The sequence below is a fragment of the Hemicordylus capensis genome, chromosome 15 (genome assembly GCF_027244095.1).
Source record: "Hemicordylus capensis ecotype Gifberg chromosome 15, rHemCap1.1.pri, whole genome shotgun sequence".
In the NCBI taxonomy this organism is placed as follows: Eukaryota; Metazoa; Chordata; class Lepidosauria; order Squamata; family Cordylidae; genus Hemicordylus; species Hemicordylus capensis.
This window is the reverse complement of record NC_069671.1, coordinates 18,162,061-18,180,604: the sequence shown is the minus strand read 5'-3', so window position 1 is coordinate 18,180,604 and position 18,544 is coordinate 18,162,061. Positions and strand designations below refer to the sequence as shown.

The 18,544-nt window shown below is 45.9% G+C and overlaps 1 protein-coding gene and 1 long non-coding RNA gene across 4 annotated transcripts in view; one reads left to right on the top strand and one right to left on the bottom strand.

The window, feature by feature from the left end:
* Positions 1-9,184, bottom strand: part of TBX5 (T-box transcription factor 5) — an 88,613-nt gene extending 79,429 nt beyond the window's left edge. For 2 of the 3 annotated variants that reach the window (XM_053280436.1, XM_053280441.1), the window contains exon 1: positions 8,897-9,184. The gene's annotated coding sequence lies outside the window, so the exon portion shown is untranslated. Of the gene's footprint in view, positions 1-7,705; positions 7,811-8,896 lie in introns of all 3 variants that reach the window. The other variant, XM_053280438.1, reaches the window with a different exon arrangement.
* Positions 9,185-9,363: 179 nt separating this feature from the next.
* The window catches only part of LOC128337995 (uncharacterized), a 61,615-nt gene continuing 52,434 nt past the window's right edge, over positions 9,364-18,544 (top strand). Inside the window, exon 1 of the long non-coding RNA XR_008312495.1 lies at positions 9,364-9,501. This is a non-coding gene — a long non-coding RNA (uncharacterized LOC128337995). The remainder of the gene's footprint in view (positions 9,502-18,544) is intronic.

Genomic DNA, 18,544 nt, shown 5'->3' with positions numbered 1-18,544 from the left:
AAGCACAATGCCTTATAATATATAACAAACAACCATTTACAAGGATCCATTAAAAGTTTATTTCATTCATTCATTGTCTTGTCTCTTTCATGAATTATCTTTCCATCCATTTCCCCCCTTTCTTTTCCTTCCTTTCCAGCCTTTTAAAAAAACCTTGACACTCATAGAAACATAAAAGCTGTCTAATATAAATATGCAGCCCTGTGCCAATTCTTGAGAGGTGAGAAATGCAAACGTGAGACTGGGAAATCTCTTTCCATGGAGATTTTGCTTGGCCAGCAATACAGAGATGACTCTGAAAATAGTTTGGCTGGGAAGGAAACACATATGTGGGCTGAACATGACTCTAACGTCCCCCTGCTAACAGAGCAAAGAGGCATCTTTTTAAAGTGGTGATTGTCTTTATTGAACAGGGGGAGAGCAACTGGCCCTATCCACCCCCAGCACAACAGCCCTCCAGTGGAGGTTGGTGATGTCTATCTTATGTTTCTTTTTGAGACTGTGAGCCCTTTGGGGGGGGGGTAAGGGAGCCATTTTATTTATTTGTTTATTTGTTTATTTGTTTTTTGTTTATATGTAAACCACTTTGGTAACTTATGTTGAAAAGTGGTATATAAGTATTCGTTAGAAAGAGACTGTAGTTATTAGACAAATGCGGGGGGGTGGAAAAGGAAATTTACATGTGTATATGAAAAAAGTGGGAGCTAATAGAAATGTGATCACCAGAACAGAACTTCACATTCTGATGCATGAACAGACTGCTATAGAAACAGCTGATAAAAATATCACATAAAATTAAATTATGTATGTATATTGGCAACACAAATCAATGAAATCAAAAAGGTAGTACAATATCCATACAATAGTGACTATCAAAGTCCTAAATCCTGATGTTGTAGGATGGGATTGGTACCACATTATTGCTGAGATGATAGAAGAGTGTTCCATATAAACAAGTTAAACTATCAAAAGAATGTATTGTTTTGTTTTTCTGTAACTCTGCATTGCACCCCTCCCTCCATTCTGCTTCTGCTTGTTTTCCGATCTCAGACCATAATAAACTTAATCTGAATCTTAAAAAAAAAAAAAAGAATGCAGAAAGAATGGAATGCAGAAAGGAAGAATTGTAACAATCGAGATGAAAATCATACTTACATTTATATTTCTGTTCTTAACACTACTATTGCATATTTTATTTTATTTTTAAACCAGGGAAGGATCCAGATTAATTTTGTTCTTGTGTAATGTGAGAAAATATGCCCTTCTAAGCCGTTTGTGCTATACTGCAATGTTGCAAAACTGCTCGCAGAATGTCTGCACTGCAGACACAAAGAGGTGTATTTATAACTTCTCCCTTCATCAAAGGCCCTAATTGCAGTTTTGTTAGGAGACGCCTCACACTCTCCCAGAACTACAGTTCCCAGGGTTCTTTGGGGGAAACCAAGACTGTCGTTGAACTGCTCTGAATTGGATGTGGTGGAGGGTAGAGACAACTGTGACAAAAACTGAACTATTGCAGGGAGGAGAGATGGTCTTGCCGTAGGGAGCATCAATGGTACCCTTTGCTAAGCAGGGTCTGTCCTGGTTTGCATTACAGCGCTGTCTGCTGTAAGGTATTCCCCTTAGGAGATGGGGCTGCAGTAAAACCTTGGAGAGCTGCTGCCAGTCTGTGTAGACAATAACAGACCAATGGTCAGACTCAGTAGAAGGCAGCTTCCTGTGTTCCTATGAATTGTCACCAGTTTGGCTTCTATCACATTCTCTCATGCTTTATCTCCATTCACAACCATTCCTCAGCTGATGATGTTCTGGGTTTGCTGCTTCTTAGAATGACATGGATCCTGAAAATCTGTGCTGTGGCCAGGGGCACGGACAGCATTGGACCATCTGGGCATGAGCCCCAGATCAATACTTCAGCACCCCTTCCTCCCTGTTGCTTGACATTTAGGAATGCTTTGGTGGTTAACAGCTTCAAAAACTGGCTCTTGGATTTCTTTTTGGAGCCTGAAAAGATTTAATTCTCAAATTGGGGGCGCTGCTGGTCCAAACCAGGCCCTGTGGGCCAAGGCCCCAGATCTTTTAAGTCACTAGGAACATCCCTAGTTGTGGTCCTTGTAGACCAAACATTTCTTCAGATTCCTAGACAAGCAGACCATGCCGTGAGCGATTTCTGGACCTTCTCCAGATTTGGTAACCTGTCAATCATTTCCCACAGTGGAATCTCTCAACTTGAATTACTTCTCCTCTTGTCTCTGCCTCCTGCCTGCCTCCTCACTGTGATGAATCCCTTGCCTGGATTCAGCCGACCATCTGCTATCCCCTTCTTGAGGTGGGGGGTGGGGGCAAAAGGAAAATGATTTAGAATGTATAAAACCCTCCAGAGCTTTCCTGCGATGTGGAATTGGGCCCTGGAGAATGTTATGGGGAACTCATTGTTGGAGAACTTTAAAGTTGGAGAGCACAGCGGGAGTGAGTAAATAACCCATCCGTTCTAATAAGAGGCTCCCCACCTGGGCTGTATAACAGCCACTTCTGGAAATATAAATCATCAAGGCCCAAAGCAAAAAGCACAGAGATGCATGGATACAAAACCAAAACACCAGCTACATAAGAATACATCTCTACAGTTTCTCTTGCGGGTCCCCCACACTCAAACGGAGCTGTGCATTCAGACATGGAGATCAAGGCTGCTGTCCTTAACCAACTAATCATTTAGATCAACCAAATAAAAATATTTTGATTGGCTAAGAATTGATTGATTATTGATTGATTGAGTGCCATCAAGTCGGTGCTGACTCTTAGTGACTGCATAGATAGATTCTCTCCAGGATGATCTGTCTTCCACTTGGCCTTGAAGGTCTCTCAGTGGTGTCTTCATTGCTGTCGTGATTGTCATAGAGTCCATCCACCTGGCTGCTGAAATTCTTCTATTTCCTTCTACTTTCCCCAGCATTATAGACTTCTCAAAGGAGCTGGGTTTTCACATAATGTGTCCGAAGTATGATAGTTTGAGCCTGGTCATTTGTGCCTCGAGTGAATTATTAATCGGGGGCTAAGATAGCCCCCAATTAATTGGCTGGCAAAAATTTTATATAGTTGTATATACCAAGCTCTTGGGGGGGGGGGAGGGAACCTGGAACCTTCTGCTCTTCCTAGAGTGGCTCCATCCCCTAAAGTGACTATCTTGCAGAGATCGCACAGGCAGTCTCCCATCCAAATGCAAACCAGGGTGGACCCTACCTAGCAAAGGGGACAACTCATGCTTGCTGCCACAAGACCTCCTCCTTAGTTTTGGAGTTCACAAAATGGCTGATCAGGAACACACCTGGCTCTCTTACCCTGCTGGGCACTCCTTACTCAGGTGAGGATCACCCAGATGAGGAGAGGAGAGCTGGTCTGGTGGTAGCAAGCAGGACTTGCCCCCTTAGCTAAGCAGGCTCCACCCGGGCTACATATGAAAGGGAGACTAGAAGTGTGAGCACTGTAAGAGATTCCCCTCAGAGGATGGAGCCGCTCTGGGAAGAGCCCTGGCAGCATCTCCAAGACAGGGCTGAGAGAGACTCCTGCCTGCAACCTTGGAGGACAATACTGAGCTAGATGGAACTATGGTCTGACTCAGTATATGGTAGCTTCCTATGTCACACCCACCCACCCACCCATAATTAATAAATAATAATAACAATAACCATCAGCCAATTACATAAAGCAACTTTACTGGGAACAGCCTATATTCTGCGACGATATCTATAACAACAGCAACAACAACACTGACAATACAATTCAGCCATCCCAGGTCCTTGGAAAGGACTCGATGTCTGGATAAAACAAATCAGTCAATAACACCCGTCTGACTGTGTAAACAAGAAATAATAATAATAATAATAATAATAATAATAATAAATATAAATATTATGGGACTTCCGACTACAAACAAACATCTGCCACACAATACACCAGATATCACTGTAGTCGAGAAGAAAGAAAAACAAGTCAAAATAATCGACATAGCAATATCAGGGGATAGCAGAATAGAAGAAAAAGAAACAGAAAAAATCACCAAATACAAAGATCTACAAATTGAAATTGAAAGGCTGTGGCAGAAGAAGACCCAAATAATCCCAGTGGTCATTGGCGCCCTGGGTGCAGTTCCAAAAGACCTTGAAGAGCCCCTCAACACCATCGGGGCCACAGAAATCACCATCAGCCAATTACAAAAAGCAACTTTACTGGGAACAGCCTATATTCTGCGACGATACCTATAATAACAGCAACAGCATTGATAATAAATTCAGCCATCCTGGGTCCTTGGGAAAGACTCGATGTCTGGATAAAACAAACCAGTCAATAACACCTGTCTGACTGTGTAAACAAGAAATAATATAAAGAGGTTTTCTTACCCCTGGACTTTGGGGACGCAGTCCAGGTCCTCCACACCCCTTGGGCCCCCCCCCAATACTCTTTAATTTGTCCTGGTTGGTGTGGTCACCATGCCACGCCACCAAACTGTGCTGCACTAGGTGGCCGAGTGTGATTGTGACCTGCGCCGGGTGCTTTAGAGATGGGGTGGGGGGAGTGGGGAAAGGAATATGTGGGATGGGGAGATGTTAAGTTGCATGTTGAAATGTTTCTGCTAATGCACATCTGCATAAACATACCTGTTTGATATTCTTACATTCCTGTGAGTTCAGTTGCTGTTTGTGCTCTCAAGAACCCACATGATAAAAATACAAAGTGTGTCACAGTGTGTGTGTGTGTAGGGGGATGATGCTTAACTTGTGAATGGGGTGGGGTGGGCTTCAAAGGCCTTCAGGTCCAGGCTCCAAAATTACCTAGGTCCACTTTTGATGCGCACACACACACACACACACACACACCCTTTTAGCTGCTGCTGCTGCTCCAAATGTTTTTTAAATGGATAGCTCAATCAAGGAGCTAAACATTGCAGCTGGCTTCCTCTCACACAATGCGAGCACCAGCATGCTTCTCGTAATGGCTGCTCCCGTGCAGTTAATGGAGGCCCTGAGCTGGCTAGCCCAGCGATTCAGTTTATAAACATTCATCTCTAGTAATGAGCCCTCTAGGAAGAAATGAAAAATGGCCACAGTCTGGTAAAGTCAATTAAGCTGATTTTAAATAAGAGGTTGCTCCGAGAGGCCAAAAGTTAACATGTAAAAGGCTTATTGCGAGTGCTGTAAAAAATAAAAATAAAACCGTGCTGGAGTATTTGAAGACATTTGGTTGTGATTAGGGACCAGCGCAGCTAATAAGACCCGTGTAGGCTCATTGGAGGAACTGGGCACGGAGGAGGATGCGTGGTAACCAGAGCCTGCAGGTTCTGGGATCCGGCCGTTCGAAAGGGCCCTTTACAAGTTGTGGCTGGGTTTCAGAACTTTCCTAATGAAAGTGTTCCAACCGTGCAATAACTGGACTCAAATACCACAGGCCTGAGGAAACCCTGGGTCCGAGTCTTCCCACAGGTTTCCTTCCCTGGGCAACCTTTATGGCACAAATTCTTGCCATGACTTTAAAAGAATGTACAATTATCACCATTATATTCTATTTGGCACATTAACTGTTGGGCGGGAAAAGCCCACATCAGATGTCAGGGTCTGTATTTATCTATTTATTCGTTCAGTCTTTATACCACCTTTCTTAAGATGTCTCAAGGCTTTTTACAACAGTTAAAAGATAGTAAAACACCACAAAAATCACGTCGAAAACCTTAAAATCAGTTAAACACTAAAAACCATAAAACAAACAGGAAAGACATAAGCAGGAGAGCCGAGAGACCCGGCAGCCCTAAGAGGTAGAAGTCTGAACAAATAAAAAGGTCTTTAGTTGGTTTTTTTTAGAGCAGCCACAGATGCCAAAGAGTGGACGTTCACTGGGAGAGCATTCCAGAGCCCGGGGGCAACAGCAGAGAAGGCCCTGCTGCCCTGTGTGCATGACAATTTAGCCTCTCTTGACATCTGTACATGGAGCAAAGGCCCCTCTGTAGAGCTCAGGCTGGCAAGGGCCAGTGTAGCGTAGTAGTTAGAGTGCCAGACTAGGACTGGGGCGACCCAGGTTCAAATCCTGCCTTAGTTATGTCGCTTAACTGGGAATCTCTCCCTCCCTCTCTCTCTCTCACATAGGAAGCTGCTGGCTACTGAGTCAGACCCTTGGTCCATCTAGCTCAGCATTTTCTACCTAGACTGGTAGCAGCTTCTCCAAGGTTACATGCAACTGTCTCTCGCTGCCCTATTTGGAGATGCTGCCAGTGAGGGTACTTGGAACCTTCTGCACGCAATCATGCAGGTGCTCTTCCCAGAGTGGCCCCATCCCCACCTATGTTATCTGTGGGAGGAGAGCTGGGAGGAAGGCTGCTCTTGTGGTAGCAAGCATGAATTGTCCCCTTCGCTAAGCAGGAGATACCCTGGTTTGCATTTTAATGGGAGACTACATGTTTGAGCACTGTAAGAGATACCCCTATCTTATACACATGTAGTCTCCCATTCAAATGCAAACCAGGGTGGACCCTGCTTAGCAAAGGGGCAATTCATGCTTTGAGCAGCCCTTCTCCTCCCATAGATCAGCTCTCCTCACACAGATAGCATGGGTGTGGATGGATGCACTCATCTGCACTGCCTTAAGCTCCTCAGAGGAAAGGAGGGTTAACAAAGTAGGAATAATAATAATAGCCTCAGGGCCAAAGGTGGTTAAGCACATAAAGAAAGGTTTGGTGCCAATGTGAGTTTTCCTCTTAGAAGAAAGATCAGTCTTACAGACTCAGTCTGGGTCAGAGCATAGTGGGGAATGGGTTAAAGCCCTCCTCCAGTCCCAATCTGGATGCATGCCATGCTGCCCAATGAACAAAGGCAAATTAAGCACATTGGCTGATATTCTGAATGATGAAGCACAGCCCTCAGGGACATATTTCAGGAAGGCACAGAGCACTTCTGGAGGCAGGGGAGATCACCCCTCTTAGTGCAGACATTTCTGAACAGGATGGACCAGGGGTTTAACTGTGTAAGCTTCAGATATTGGGTTTATTTCTTGAGTGAAGTGGGTTTTGTCAGCATGGAGGTGATACTGAAGGCTCTGAGGTGTGCGGAGATCACCCAGGGACAGTGGGCAGATGGGGCCATCATAGCTCAATGGCAGAACATCTGGTTTGTATGAAGAAGATCCCAAGTTCCCTCCCTGGCTTCTCCAAGACAGGCCTGAGAGAGACTCCTGCCTGCAGCCTTGGAAAAAATGCTGCCAGTCTGTGTAGACAATACTGAGCTAGATGGACCAATAGTCTGACTCAGTAGAAGGCAGCTTCTTATGTTCCGAAGGAGCGACAGGAGGGAGGAAGCGAGGGAAGGAAGGAAGGAAGGAAGGAAGGAAGGAATATAGATAGATCCCTGGGAAAGCAGAACACAAGTTTCAAACTGGAGGTATTGGTTAATACTGTACAAACCATCTTTCCCCCTTGGTCAGTGGCTGAAAATGTTTGCCCTTGAGACTGGCTTTCTCCATATGAAGCATGTCTTCCAACCTGTCTTCCAGTGAAGTGCCCTGAAGTAAACATTTCTCCCGCTGACAGCACATGGGGATCTCCGGACAAGTTGGCAGTGATGTGAACATTACTATGTTCCTTGCCGACCTTGGCTACGCTAGCATGAAGGACATCAGGGTTCTAAGGAGAACTCGTTTGCATTGTGTAGAAAATGCGACATACCTTGATGCTGAATTCCCGTAACAATATTTCAGTTGTCTGTGTGCAGAGGTGTACCTCGGTAATTTTGGAGCCTGGACCAAAAGGCTTTTGGAGGCCCCACCTCCCCTGAAAATTAAGCATCATCATGCTCAGCCTGGCGACCACACCACCCGGGACAGACAGAGCTGGTTTTGTTGTAGCAAAGCATGACTTGTCCCCTTAGCTAAGCAGGGTCTGCCCTGGCTGCATATGAAAGGGAGACTAGAAGTGTGAGCACTGTAAGATATTCCCCTCAGAAGATGGAGCCACTCTGGGAAGAGCATCTAGGTTCCAAGTTCCCTCCCTGGCCGCATCTTCAGATAGGGCTGGGAGAGACTCCTGCCTGCAACCTTGGAGAAGCTGCTGCCAGTCTGTGTAGATGATCCTGAGCTAGATGGACCAAGGGTCTGACTGTGTAGTAGGCAGCTTTCTACGTTCCTATGACTAAAGAGGATTTGGCAGGGGTGTAGTCTAGCAAGGTTGGAGTGGGCCCAGAGACGAGGTTTTAAAATGGGCCCCCAGCCCCTCCAAGTCCAGGGCCTCCGCACACCCCAGGCCCCCAACGATTTAAGTCGGATATTCCAAAATAAGCATGCTGCCTGGGAATACATTTCACTGAATGCACATACACACACTTCACAAGATATAGTGATATACATTGAATACTCAATATTTGTGCTACTTTTAATGCCTAGAACACACTAGAAACACTCATTATTACAATGGGCCCCTCGCTGCAAATCAGCAAAGGAGACTGTCAACCATGCCTAGGTCCATTTTCCTCAGAATTCTGAAGAAATTCAGCCAAGTTTGATTCCAGGAGGTTTTTCACAGGGGGCTTTTAAAGCCCTTGAACACACCTCTCCTCCTCTGGAATGATGGAGGTGCTGCATCCAAAGGGGGCCCAGACTGACCCTGAAGTCCCTGCGAGTTATTGGGGAGCAGTTCACACACACAAGGAAACCAAAATAAAATAAAAGCACAACACATGCCTCACAGTTCTCACTCAGACCTTCTGGGTTGCAAAACAACTTGAACATAAGCGCATTTATGAATGAATAAATATATCAGAGACTTCTCAGTCCCCCTCCCCCCACAATATCAAAGCTCTATGGCAAGCAGATTGCTATATATGGGGGGGCAGTTTACCACAAAAAGGAATTCACATCCTACCTGGTGCTGGCTGGCCTGGGCAGAGGGTCTGCTGCAGATAACTGAGGTGGCTGCGCTGGCCGGTTGGCTGCCTCCTTCCTTCCTTCCTGCTTCCTTCCTTCTTGAGGCCTGCTGGCCTACTCGAGTTCAGGCTTCACTGAGGCCTACAGGAGCTGAGGGGCCTTGGGGCTGGGCAGGGGGCCATGGGGAGCCATGTGAGGTGTGTCTGGGGGGCCCCTCCAGGCAGTGGGGCCCCCAGACAACTGTCTCCTCTTGCCTAATGATAGTTCCGCCCATGCCTCACATGACTCCCCATGGCCCCCTGCCCAGCCCCAAGGCCCCTCAGCCCCTCGCCCTGTTGGCCCTCCCTCCTGCTTGTCCTCCTGGCTGGCAAGCTAAGCAGCCAATAAGCTGCTACAGCTGCTTTTCTTCCCACCTCTCAGTTGATTGGTGGATGGGCAGTGCTTCCAGAGAGGCCTCCCTGTAGGCCTCAGTGAAGCCTGAACTCGAGTAGGCCAGCAGGCCCCAAGAAGGAAGGAAGCAGGAAGGAAGGAGGCAGCCAACCGGCCAGCGTAGCCACCTCAGTTATCTGCAGCAGACCCTCTGCCCAGGCCAGCCAGCTCCAGGTAGGATGTGAATTCCTTTTTGTGGTAAACTGCCCCCCCCCATATATAGGGGTCTGCTTGCCATAGGGCTTTGATATTGGGGGGGGGGGGTAGGGGGACTGAGAAGTCTCTGATATATTTATTCATTCATAAATGCGCTTATGTTCAAGTTGTTTTGCAACCCAGAAGGTCTGAGTGAGAACTGTGAGGCATGTGTTGTGCTTTTATTTTATTTTGGTTTTCTTGTGTGTGTGAACTGCTCCCCAATAACTCGCAGGGACTTCAGGGTCAATCTGGCCAACATGTGAATGCAGCACCTCCATTCCAGAGGAGATGTGTCTTAAAGGGCTTTAAAAGCCTGGTGTGAAAAACCTCCTGGAATCAAACTTTGCTGAATTTGTTCAGAATTCTGAGAAAACAAACATAGGCTCACCCTGCATGGTTGAAAGTCTCCTTTGCTAATCTGCAGCGAGGGGCCCATTGTAATAATGAGTGTTTCCAGTGTGTTCTAGGCATTAAAAGTAGCACAAATATAGAGTATTCAATGTATATCCCTATATCTTGTGAAGTGTGTGTATGTGCATTCAGTGAAATGTATTCCCAGGCAGCATGCTTCTTTTGGAATATCAGACTTAAATCCTTGGGGGCCTGGGGTGTGTGGAGGCCCTGGACTTGGAGGGGCTGGGGGCCCATTTTAAAACCTCGTCTCTGGGCCCACTCCAACCTTGCTACGCCCCTGATGTGAGGTGTCTCGGGGGGGGGCCCTCCAGGCAATGGGGGCCCCAGACAACTGTCTCCCCTTGCCTAATGGTAGTTCCGCCCATGGGATTTGGGGGCCCCCAGGGGCTGGTCTTTGGCCCTGTGGAGGCCCTGGACTTCAGCCTAGAAGTCTAGGGGTAAGAGTGCCTCTGTGTCTGTGAGCTAGTCTGTTCACCTTCTGCTCAAGGGCGGCTCTGGAGGCAAGGGAAGGCGGAAGCCCCTCATTCTGATTCAGAACTCTAATAAGTAGGACACAGCTTGCACTCGCCCCCCCAATGCACGTTGCCCCTTCTCTGCCCCCTCCCCATTTCCTTCCCTGTAATGTATATTTAATTGGTCCCAGGGGCATGGCCTAAGAGCTCACAATATAGATGCCGGGCTGAGGCTAAGCAGGTCCTGGTGTGGTCAGTGCCTGGATGGGAGACCCATGGATGCCACTTTTGGCAATGGGGCTGTAGCTCAGTGGTAGAGTATCTACTTTATCCTAGGTTCAGTTCCTGGCAGCATCTGCAGGTAGGGCTGTGAGGGGCTCCTGCCTTGGAGAAGCTGCTGCCAGTCAGAGTAGACGATCCTCAGCTAGCTAGTCCAAAGGTCTGACTCCATATAAGGCAACTTCCTATGAAATGATCTCCAAGAATGTATGCAACCATTTCAAAACATTCTTTAATTCAGTCCAAAAGGATCCCATGCCTGTATTATCTTCAGCACGAGGCACAAGAAGCAACCTAAAAGAGTTCTGTCAATTCCTGTGAAGAAAACAAAGCAACATCCAAATCCTCCAGATAAAAAGTGAACCTTTTTGGAGGCCGGATTCTCTCTCGAGTCACAGGGACGATTTGACTTTGGCCTCTGCCAGCACTTTTCATTCTGTCTGATGTTTCCTGTCAACACCATCGGAATGTCAACCGTTTTTTCTAACAACATCCCTCGACATGGAAGACACTTCCTGTCAATGAAGACAACTTTGGTTGCGAAGGCAAAGCCTGAAGCCGCTCCTCAAGGTCATTGCAAGAGGAAGCCGCTTAACATGGGGCAAATCCAAGCTAAGCTACTGAGAGTCAATTTCAGCCACACAAGTGGCCTTCTGTGAAATGGTGTCTCTGATTGCCCATCTGGAGGAGCTGCTGGTGAGCCTGGATTAGCTGTCAAAAGTGAACAGGAACTCAAGACTCCCCCCCCCCCCCAAACACACACACTCTTCAGTGTGTCTATCTGTCCTAAAAAAACAAGAGTCTCTCTATCTCTTAAGAACATCATGGTAGACAGTCAGTCACCTTCTTCATTAGTGGGTGGGCGGTCGTTCTTGTTGCTTCTCATGGGAGCACAGGAACATGATAACGTCTCATAGCAAGGGTAGGCAACCACGGCAGCAGGCAGTAGAGGCATTCCCTTAGTAGAGGCATTCCCACCCCCAACATCTCTTTCAGATCTAAAATTCTATTTGTAGTTTTCATAAATTCTTGCCTGAAAAACATCAGTTTTTCAAGGGGGGAACCCCCCGCTATATATCAGGTGATTGTTTAATTGGGAGGAGATGTTTTTGGTTGATCAAACTGGTTTTAATTGACCCATCTAACCAATTTATTAGTGTTGACGACCTAATAATAATATGTATGAATCAATGTGGCATTATTCATAGAAATCATCCATAGCACTTTACATCTGGTGGGCATCTGGTGGGCCACTGTGTGAAACAGGATGCTAGACTGGATGGGCTTTCTTGGGCCTGATCCAGCAGGGCTGTTCTTATCTCTGAGGCTGCAGTCCTACGCATGCTGAATGTGGAAGAAAGCCCGATGGCTACACAGTAGGTTTGTTAGGAATAACCCCTGGTTCCCAGTCCTTACTGCACAAGAGTAAGTCAGCCCTAGTAACATTGCATTCACACATTTTGCATTACTATTATAATAATTATTAAAATATTTCTATCCCACTCCTCCAGTACAACACTTCTCGGGATGGTCACAACAATAAAACACTAAAAGTAATTTAGAAATCAACACAATAAAACACGATGTAGAACAATTAAAACAAACACAATTAAAATTAAAAGTCCAGCAGGCTGTGATAAGACATATTAAAAAGCCCCTCTGAATAAGTGAGTTTGAAGATTTTTTTTTTTTTTTAAACCCATAAGGTAGGGAGCATGGCGGAACTTTTCTGGGAGGACATTCCAGAGTCAAGGGGACGCAACCAGAAAGGCCCTGTCTCTTGTCCCCAGGATATGCATAAATTGCATATGTTGTGAGAACACAAAAATTGAGCAATTTGTGTTACACAATGTGCAACACCCGTTATTTCCAAGGTGCTTACCCTTGTGTAACACAAATTGCTCCCATTTTGCATTTGTGTGCTCATGCAGTGTCCCTTCTAACTAAGCAAAGAGGCACCTTTTAAAAGTGGTGATTCTCTATCTTTTGCTCTTTATTTATTTAGCAGGGGGAGAGCAACTGGCCCTATCCACCCCCAATACAGCATCTCTCCAGTGGTTGTTGCTGGTGACTATCTTATGTTTCTTTTTTAGATTGTGAGCCCTTTGGGGCCAGGGAGCCATTTTATTTATCTATTTATATCTATGTAAATCGCTTTTGTTTAAAAGTGGTATTATATAAATATTTGTCGTATTCGTATGCAAATCGCATGGACAGGTTGCTACATTGAATAACTCTTGAGCAGTATTTCAACCATCATTTTTTGTTCAGACTTCATCAGAACTTAACTAAAAAAACGTTGCACTGTTACCAAATAATTCTTAGCCGATTTCCTTTTCAAGATCTTCCTTCAGCAGTTTCAAAGGAACGGTGTGACAACTAGGATGAAAGCAGATGAGGCTTTGAACTTAGTTGACCCACGTGACCCTCAAAAATCAACAGTCCAAACGTTTAGTACACAGATCACATGGATTTGTCTAGTTAGGTCTCCGTCAAAGTGCCTCGGATTTCAGTAAATCGGATTAAAATAACAAGGAGAGGGTTGCATGGGTTATCTGTCCTAGCATCTTCCTAACTACCTGCTAGAGCTAATGGTTGCAGAGGTATGCACAGAGTCTAGAAAGAAATGGCATGTATGCTGGAGTCAGTAAGATCTCCTTTTTTTTTTTTTAATTGACTAAGTGCCGTCAAGTTGGAGTTGACTCTCAGCAACCACATAGATAGAGTCTCTCCAGGATGATCTGTCTTCCACTTGGCCTTTCAGGTCTCTCAGTGGTGCATTCATGGCTGTCGACATCGAGTCCATCCACCTTGCTGCCGGTCATCCTCTTCTTCTCTTTCCCCAGCATTATGGACTTCTCAAGGGAGCTGGGTCTCCACATAATATGTCCAAAGTAGGATAGTTTGAGCCTGGTCATTTGTGCCTCAAGTAAAAACTCAGGATTGATTTGTTCAATGATCCATTGGCTTGTTTTCCTGGCTGTCCATGGTCTCCTCAGATGTCTTCTCCAGCACCAAAGTTCAAAAGTGTCAATGCTTTTTCTGTTTTGCTTCTTCAAAGTCCAGCTTTCGCATCCATAGAGTGTCACGGGAAAAACCATTGTCCAAATGATTCTAATCTTTGTAGGTATCTCCATCATGTATCAAAAAATATGTATATTTTAAAAGATCATTTGGAAGAGCAAAGCAGAAGAGACAAGAACACACAGGAACATAGGAAGCCACCTTATACTGCATCAGACTGTTGGTCCATCTAACTCAGTACTGTCTACACAGACTGGCAGCGGCTTCCCTAAGACTGCAATCAGGCGTCTCTCTCAGCCCTATCCATGAAGCTGTCTTATTCTGAATCAGAACTTTGCTTCATCTAGCTCAGTATTGTCGACAGTGTGGCTTTTCAAGGTTTCAGGCAGGATGCTTCCCTAGCCCTATCTGGAGATGCTGCCAGAGATTGAACCTGGAACCTTCTGCATGCCAAGTAGATGCAGAGGTGGACTTAGCCACAGACCTTGGGGATTTGGTCTGTGGCCTCCAATCTCTGGAGGGGCCTCCAAATATTCGGGGGGGGGCCTTCCCAGAGCCCCGCTGTGCAAGTTATTATTATTATTTTTTAAATACTTTTTTCAACCGCCACTGTGTGACAGGGATTGTAGCAAAGACTGGTCAGCTGGGTGCGGGCACTCGAGGGAAGAGACCGAGGTCGGGGAGGTGGTGGCAAGTGTTCCTTTCCTGAGCCTGCCTGCCGCCCAAATGAGAGGTCAGGCCGTTTAGCCCTTTAGGGGCTCTTTGCACACGCATGCTTGTGTGCAGAGGCCCAACATGTGCCGGAAACAGATCAGTCTCTCATTTGGGTGGCAGCTGGGCTATTCTTGATGGACCCTTTTTCTCATCCTGCTGAGCACTTCTTATGCTGGTAGGCAAGTTTCTAGAGAGGATAGGAACATATGAATCTATGGATTTAGTGTGTATGGCCTCCTGTCTCCGGAGGAAGATCGTTGGTCTATCTAGCTCAGTATGGTCTACACAGACTGGCAGCGGCTTCTCCAAGGTTGCAAGCAGGAATCTCTCTCAGCCCTATCCTGGAGATGCCAGGCCCAGGGAGGCAACTTGGAATTTAGATGCTCTTCCCAGAGCGGCTCCCTCCCTTAAGGGGCATATCTTACAGTGCCCACACATCAAGTCTCCCATTAAAATGCAACCAGGGCAGACCCTGCTTAGCAAAGGGGACAAGTCATGCCTGCTGGGCCTCGACTCATAGCTCAGCCTGGAAAATATTAGGGATGTGCAAATCAATTTGCATTCAAATTGGTTTGACTCGAATCTGGGTGATTTGAGTGATTCAAATCACCTCTTAAAAGGGTGATTTGATTTGAATTCAGTTCGAGAGCCATTTAGCACCTTTTAAAGACCGTTCAGGCCCCCTGATTGGTTAAAAAAGGTTCCAAAACAGGCTCAGACTGAATTTTCAGACCAGCTTCTAATCACAAAGAATTCTTGGAATTCAATTTGAATTTGAAATGAATTGAAAAATTCATTTCATGCACATCTCTGGAAAATATGTGGCTGGAAACAGACTGCTGGTCCTTTCCAGCTCCAGCGCTTGAAAGGAGGAAGTCTGCACTTTATAAACAGCTTGGTAAATGGCGCAGATAAAAGGCAGGCAGGCAGGCAGGCAGCTGGGCTCCGGTCCAGCCTTAGAGGGCCAGAGGGGAGGGCTTCTTAATTGCCTTAGCAGCCCTGCCAAGGCTAAGGCAGCCGGCTGGCCTTCTGGCTGCAGGTGACATCGTAGCCACATGATGGCCTCCAACTTTTGACAGGGATCATTTCTCCCTCATTCTTTGCTGAGAGAGCAAATGTCTAAATTGTCTAAATCGTCTAATCTGTGTTGTTGTTGTGTTTGCAAGCAGAGCCAGACAGACACACACAAACTTAAGAACAGCCCTGCTGGATCAGGCCCAAGGCATGTGCATGCCCTCTCTCCTGCTGCTGTTGCTCCCCTGCAACTGGGATTGAGAGGCATCCTGCCTCTGAGGCTGGAGGTGGCCCATAGCCGCCAGACTAGTAGCCAATGACAGACCTGTCCTCCACGAATTTGTCTAAGCCCCTTTTAAAGCCATCCAAGCTGGTGGCCATCACCACATCCCATGGCAAAGAATTCCATAGATTAATTATGCGCTGTGTGAAAAAGTACTTCCTCTTGTTGGTCCTAAATTTCTCGACCTTCAGTTTCATGGGCTGACCCCTGGTTCTAGGGTTATGTGTGTGAGAGAGAAATTTCTCTCTGTCCACCCTCTCCACTCCATGAATAATTTTATACACCATGTCTCCCCTTAGTCCCCTCTTTTCCAAAGTTTTCACTATATTTGTGCATTTACGGAACTGGACACTGTTTTTGGTACGCTTGGACAGTGGTATAGACATTTAATAAGCAAACCGACGGGTGCAGTGATCTGCTTCAGGCAGAAATCTGTCCTGACGGACACTATCTCCTCCAAATCACCAACAATGGTTAGTTCAGATTTTGTCAACTGCAGTTCACTTGGAAGACTAGCTAGGACAGGGGTGGACAACCTTGGTGCTCTAGATACTGTTGAACTACAACTCCCATCACTCCCAGCTGCTATTTATTGTGGCAGGGGATAATGGGAGTTGTAGTTCAATAACAGCTGGAGAGCCAAGGTTGCCTACCCAGACAGAGGGACAAAGTGGGCTTTTTATCGCTGCTGTTTTATTGCTGCTTGTCACAGTGGGCAGCATCATCCACTGAAGTCATTCACACAATCAAAAATTGTGTTTTACCTGGGTTTGGGAGATGTGTGCTCTCCCATTTTTGGGTGGTTTGGAAGCAAAGTGAGAGGAAAACCTGGGCAGAAGTGATTGTGTGGAAGCAAGGTTGGAGGAAAAGCTGCCCTGGTTTTCCTCCTATCTTGCTTCAATATGATCACTCCTAACCAGATTTTCCTCCCACCGTGCTTCCGCTCAATCACTTCCTCCTACTGTGCTTCCACTCAGTCACTCCTACCCAGATTTTCCTACAATGCTGCTTCCACCCAATCACTTCCTCCAACCCTGCTTTGACCCAATCACTTCTACCCAGGTTTGCTTCCACACAACCAAAAACTGAGAGCACACACAGCCCCCAAACCCTGGTAGAACACAGTTTTTGATTGTGCGAATGACCTTGCTTTGTTTTCAGTTGAGAGGTTCTCAAATGTGGGCCCCCAGAAGTTTGCTGGACCAGGTGTTTATGAATGTTTAGCAAACTTTTATGAAACCCCTAACTCCTCTCTTCCCCGCCCCGCACCACACACCCACCCACAGAATTTTAATTCCTTCTCTGGAAAAGGGAAGAAATCCCATCCTCGCTTCTTGCAACATATTTTGGGCTGGAAAGGGTCCCCGGGCACAAGTTTTCTCCGGGATCTGGCTCCTTGTCAAGCCTCACTCTATATTCTGTTGCTGTTAGGCCTCCATAAAACCTAACTTTCTCTTTATAATTCCCCTCCCACCAACAAACACAAGGGGAACTCACAACCCGTCCCGGTTTCTGCCTGTTTCTGCGCAGATTCCCTGGAAACAGCCAAGATCTCATTCCCACTGTTGGAAGGATCATGGCTGCTCATTGCTGCTTCACCAAGGGGACGCCTGGGTTACGCGGGACGGAGTTCTAAGCCGCTCTGGAGCGTAAGATAAGCGACCCTCAGGGAAAGTGCTGCCTCTGCAAGGGGATTGTGTCCAAATGGTGACCCAAAAGGAGCGGGTTTGGGGAGGAAGCGGGCTATGGGCGACAGCTCCGATGACCCGAGTTCAGACCAGCGATCACTTGGGACCCATCTTAAGAAGAAGAATCACGATCCAGCTAAAATTGGACACGTTCTAGGAGGAAAACGTAACCGCTTTGGGCTCCTTGCAGGGTGGAGCGGGATATAAGCGTAAACATAAAATAAATAAGTTTTAACCACGCATGGATCTAAAATAAAACAAGTTTTATAACCATGTACTGAACTAAAACAAAACAGGTTTAAAACATGTACTGAATTCTGCCATTCAGATCAGTGGCTGACATCTTGAGGAAGATTTACTCAAGAGTTGCCCCATTGACACGGAAAGCGTTTAAACATATACGGAACTCTCCCATTCGGCTCAGACAGCAGCGGCCATCCCGAGGAAAATTACTCATAGTTGTCCCATTGAAATGTAAAGGATTTAACCATGCACTTAACATTCATCTCAATTAGGCAATAGCCTAACATACTGAGGAAATTATTCAGAGTATTCCTGTTGAAATTAAAAGGACTAGAATTTCCAAACGTGTTCTTTTAATTTCAGTGGAACTGCTTTGAGTAATTTTCTTCTGTATGCCAGTCACCACTTCTTCTTCTTCTTCTTCTTCTTCTTATTATTATTATTATTATTTTATCATTATCATTATTATTATTATTATTTACACAGTCAGACAGGTGTTATTGACTGGTTTGTTTTATCCAGACATCGAGTCCTTCCCAAGGACCTGGGATATTAATTATATTATATTATATTAATAATATTAATGTTAATTATTATTATATTAAATTATGTCAAAGTCCAGTACTGTAAATAACCCTTGAGTTCAAAGGGTGACATAGCCTGTTCCTAGTCCCTACTACTCATATGTTCCACTTAGTTGAACCTGGGACTTCATTTAAGAGGCAGTGTAGTATATATATATAGTATAGTGTATATATAGTATAGTGGTTAGGGTCTTGGAGTAGGAATGCAGAAGAGCAGGGTTGGAAACACCCCCTCCCCCCAAAGCCACGAAGCTCAATGGGCCACCTTGGGCCAGTCACTCTCTTTCAGTCTAATCTACCTCGCAGGGTTGTTGTGAACATAAG